The sequence below is a fragment of the Elephantulus edwardii genome, unplaced genomic scaffold (genome assembly GCF_000299155.1).
Source record: "Elephantulus edwardii isolate Elephantulus edwardi_28Jun2011 unplaced genomic scaffold, EleEdw1.0 scaffold00267, whole genome shotgun sequence".
Lineage (NCBI taxonomy): Eukaryota > Metazoa > Chordata > Mammalia > Macroscelidea > Macroscelididae > Elephantulus > Elephantulus edwardii.
In genome coordinates this window covers 574,193-579,688 of record NW_006400017.1, presented here as the reverse complement: position 1 = coordinate 579,688, position 5,496 = coordinate 574,193, and positions in this window count along the sequence as shown.

Sequence of the window (5,496 nt, the reverse complement as noted above, 5' to 3'; positions counted from 1 at the left end):
AGGGGAAGACTCATCAACAATCTGCATTATGCAGATGACACAACCATGCTTGCTGAAACTGAGGAGGACCTGAAGCGCTTGCTGCAGAAGATCAAGGACTGCAGCCTTCAATATGGATTGAAGTTCAACATCAAGAAAACAAAAATTCTCACTACTGAGCCAATTGGCAGCATTATGATGGATCATGAAGAGATTGAGATTGTTAACAGCTTTGGTTTGCTTGTCTCCACAATCAACACTCTTGGTACCATGAAATCAAAAGACTAATTGCATTTGGAAAGTCTGCGGTCAGCGACCTCTCCAGAGTATTGAGGAAAATACTTATAACACTTAAAACAAATTTTCCATAACCTATCCCACTTCTGTTGAGTAAATTCCAACTCAAGATGACCTTCCTTTGGGTTTCCAAGACTGACAGTATTAACAGGAGGGAGCAGACTGTGTTTTCTGTTGGACAGCTGCTTGTGGATTCGAACCACCAACCTCTCACATTTCTACTCTGACACACATGGGGTTGCCATGAAACAAAACAACAACTCATTGCCATCCATTCAGTTGGAACCAACTCACAGCGGGTTTCTGAGGGTGTAAGTTGCTTCAGAGACAATTGCCCCCTCTCTCCCGAAGAGCAGCTGGTGGAGTCGAACTGCCAGAGAGGCCCCTTCCTGGGTCGGCAGTGGAACTCACTATAGACATTGTGTACCAGGTCACCATGAGCTGGAATCAATTAGATGTCAACTTTTGATGCACTTGAACTGTGGTGTCAGAGAAGAATGCTGAATATCCCATGGACTGCCTAAAGAATAGACATGTTTTGGAGAAAGTGCAGCCAGAGTGCTCCTTGGAGACAAAGATGATAAAGCTTCATCATCTCACATACTTTGGGCATGTTGCAAGGACAGCTTATTTACTGAAAAGGGGCATGATGCTTAGAAAGAAGGCGGGACAGCAAAGGAGAGGAAGGCCCTCAACCAGGTGGACTGTGCAGCAATGGCCTTGAACGTGTCAGAGACTGCGAGGTTGGCACCAGATAGGATGCGGTTCAGATCTGTTGTTCTTAGTGTTGCTATGAGTTTACTTGACGACACCTAACAACAATAGCAGTTACAAAATATTTATTAATATACGAAAATGTCCACAATATATTATTATGTTTACAAAATTTATAAATAATATCAACAATTCCACCTATATTAAAACAACTCCGCCTTTTACCCATTGAGAAAAGTGGGACAAAATTTGTAGGATGCTGCTAACACTGATAACTCCGGGGATAAGATTATGGGAAATTTAACTTATTTTTGCTTATCTTTATATTTTACATTTCATTCTACAATAAGTGTGTCCTGCTTGTGTAATAAAGGGTTTGGTTTTTCTTTTCTTTTTCTTTTTTTTTTTAATGTTCTATTGTGAGCACTTGGTTTTTCAAGTTTTGTTTTGAAATTTGTCACAGGGTTTGGCTGTCTGGGCCCAGGCTGGACTGTGTGGAGGGCTTCCTGCTTGGGGAATTGTGTTTTTTCCAGGTTGCCTGAGAGGCACTGTGAGCTTGGAACAAACAGGAGCTGCCTTTTTCTCACGGAGCCCTGACCCTGGGGTAGCAGCCTGGGCCTGGGTCACTGTGCAGCTGGGGACCCTGAACCCCACCCCTGGTCCAGCCACCTGGTGAGGACACACTAAGAGAAGGACCCAGGTCTGTGTATTTAATTCTACCAAAACATAGCTTCTATAATTCTCATTGTCCCCTTCTCTCAATTTTGCCCCCCTCAGGCGGTGGAAGGTGCAGTCATATGACCCAGGCCTAGCCAATTAGAACCTTTCATTTCCTGCTGCAGTGATTGGCATAGGTTGGGCATGTGATCTAGATCAGTCTGTGACCATGGCTGAAGTCTTGTCTCCGTGCAGGGGTTGCTGGGAGCTAGGAATGTTGCCTTGAGCTGCTGGTGGCCCCTCTGCAGCCCCTGTCAGGAATCTGCCTTACAATAATGTCCATCAAGGTTTTGGACCTCACTACCACTAGAACACTGTGACACAGATGTGTCAAATGCGTTAATGGTTGGCTACCCAATGCAGACTGAGAGTGGGATGGTGCTCCCCGATTAAACAAGCGTGGAAGGAGGAGTGGCATCCACTTCCATAATAGTTTGCCTCCGGAAACCCTATGAACCTGGAGAGAGGATGAAAGACACCCAAGCGTCGAGGACTCTCCTTCATAGGGTCGCTATGAGTCCCCTGCGACTCGATGGCACTTAACAACAACAACAACAACAACAACCACCACCACCACTAGAAAACTTAATTGTGCTCAAACAAAACCTATAGTTGAACCAGGAATCAATCAGTAGTCAGAATAGAGCAGGGAAACACTGCATGGTTCAGGATCAGAAAATGTTTGCTTCAGGGATGCATCCTATCTCCATACCTTTTCAATCTATATGAATAACAGATCATTCAGGAGGCTGGACTTTGTGAGGAAGAATGTGGCATCAGGACTGGGAGAAGACTCATCATCAACCTGCATTATACAGATGATACAACTTTACTCGCTGAAACTGAGGAAGAAATGAAGCTTTTGTTACAGAAGGCCAAGGACTGTAGCCTTCAATATGGACTGAAATTCAATATCAAGAAAACAAAGATTCTCACCACTGGGCCACTTCTCATCATGGCAGCATCATGATTGAGATTGTTGATAATAACTTCAGCTTTCTTGGTCACTTTTGCCACCAGAAGTCAGGAAATAAAAAGACGAATTGTATTGGGAAATTCTTCTGTCAGAGACCTCTCTAGAGTACTGAAGAGCAACAATGTCAGTCTGGAGACTGTGGTGTGCCTGATCCAGTCTACGGTCTTTGCAATTACTTGCTATATGCATCAGAGCTAGACAATAACTAAGGATTATAGAAGAAGGATTCATGCTTTTGAGTTGTGGTGCTGGAGAAGAGTGTTGAACATATTCGTGGACTGCCAGAATAAACAGGTCTGTCTTGGAAAGGTTGAAACCGAGGCAAGGATTTTGAATCTCTATCTCACATACTTTGGGCACATGGCCAGAAGAGACCAGTCTTTGGAGGGGGACATCATGCTTGGAAGGATGGAGGGACAATGCAGGAAAGGAAGACCCAGAATGAGATGAGTTGACACAGTGACTGGAGAAATGGGATTAGGTCTGTTAGAGACATATGAGATTGACTCAGGATAGGGCAAGGTTCAGAACTAATGTACAGAGATTCACTTTGAGTTGCAGGCAACTCGATGGCACATAACAAGAACCACCACCACCAGAGTCTAGCAACTCTGGATGTTGAGTTACATGAGTCAATAGTTGCCCATTTTTGCTCTGGTGACTTAGTGTCAAGGAGTTGTAAACCCAAAGTTGCAAACCCAAAGGCATGTGGTTCAAATCCACCAGCTGCTCTGGGAGGAAAAGCTAAGAAATCCTCTCTTTTGCGATGTACTGCTGCTGAAAACCCCCTGGAGGGTCAGCTTTGTGTTGGTTCTGACTTGACAGTTCCAAACAACACCACCACTATGAATTAGGTTTCTGTCACTTACAAGCAAGAGAGGCGAAAGTAATTTTGCAAAGTGGGTGTTAGGGGTTATGCTAGACCTAGCAACATGGAGGTGACCAGCAGCCCTTCGTCCCTGCCTCTCGGAACCATAGCCTAGGAGATACTAGGCTTCCTGCTGGAGGCTGACTTGCCTGTGGGCTTCCCACTGTACCCGCCTAAAAAACCACCCTTCTGGGTCGTCCAGCCTCAAGGTTCCATTGTGACTGTTGTTGAGTGCCCTCAAGTCGCCTGTGGCTCATAGCAATCCAACACCATACTCCTGATCTCAGCCATGCTCAGCCCCATTGCTGCAGTCACTGTGTCAGCCCATCTGGTTGAGAATCTTCCTCTTTTTAGCTGATCCTCTACCTTTCTGAGCACGCTGCCTTTTTCCAAGGACTGGTCCCTCCTGACAACATGCCCACAGTGTGTGAGACCAAGTTCCACCATCCTGGCCTCCAAGGAGCGTCCTGGATGAACTTTTTTTTTTTAAACCCAAATGAAATATTTTATTCACATTAGCCACTAATGTCCTTTTGGTTAAGGAAAAATACAATTCCTTTGCATATATGTTGGTATACAATTTTTAAAAAATTATTATTATTATTATTAATTTTAATGCAAATTTAGAGACTTTGGATTTCCATTCATTCGTTGTTGCACCATTCTCCCTGGCCACCCCTCCCCCCAGTTCACTCTTCTCTTTGAAAAGTAAAAGAAAAATTCTCTCATTGTTATACAATCCCTCCTTCCAAGTCCTCTCCACTGTGCAGCCTTCTGGATGAACTTTCTAAGACAGATTTGCTTGTTCTTTTGGCAGTCCATGGGGTAGTCTGTACTCTTTGCCAACACTCCAGTTCAAAGGCATGTATTCTTTGGCCTTCCTTATTCATTGTTCAACTACCACAAGTGTATGAAGTAATTAAAAATATATGGCTTGGGTCAGGTATACCCTAGTTTCTAAACTGACATTCTTAACCTTGAGCATTTAATTTTTTTCTTTTTTAAAAAATTAATTTTATCACCAAAGAAGACATTCAGATGGCCAACAAGCACATGAAGATATGTTCAAAATCCCTAGCTCTAAGAGAGATGCAAATCAAAACAACTATGAGATAGCATCTCATTCCAGTAAGAATAGCAAAATTTCACAGAACAGCAAGCAACAAATGCTGGCAAGGTGGTGGAGAAACTGGAACCCTTATTCACTGTTGGTGGGAGTGTAAAATGGTGCAACCCGTGTGGAAGGCAGTGTGGTGCTTTCTCAAAAAGTTGCAAATAGAGATACCATTTGATCCAGCAGTTCCACTACTGAGAATACACCCAAAAGAGACCATAAATGACATCCAACCAGATATATGTACACCCATGTTTATTGCAGCTTTGTTCACAATAGCAAGGAGTTGGAAACAACGCAGGTGCCCACCAACAAACGAATGGATAGAGAAGCTGTGGTATATTCGCACAATGGAATACTACCATGCATTGAAAAACAAGGAACTCATGCAATATTATTCAAAATGGGTGAGCCTGGAGGACATTATGCTGAGTGAAATATCCCAGTCACAAAAGGACAAATACTGCATGGTGCCACCGTTGTAGAGTGGGACTGATATCAGGGTTGGGGTAAGACTGAGAAAAACTGGATAAATTATGTATACTGCATTGAAACAGATGAGGGAGAGAATACTTTCAAAGTGATATATGACAGGGTATTATAGTTATCACAAGAGTCCAGAGTTAAGGGTGCATAGTGGAGTGTGCTTGAGGCGGTGGGAGGGGTGAGGGGGTATTGTATACCAAAGAAAGAATTCTTTTACTTTTTCAAAGAGGAGCAAACTGGGGGAGGAGGATATGGGGGAGGGCTGGGCAGGGAGAAAAGTGCAACAATGAATGAATGGAAATCCAAAATCTCTGTAAATGTTCATTAAAATTATTAAAATAAAAT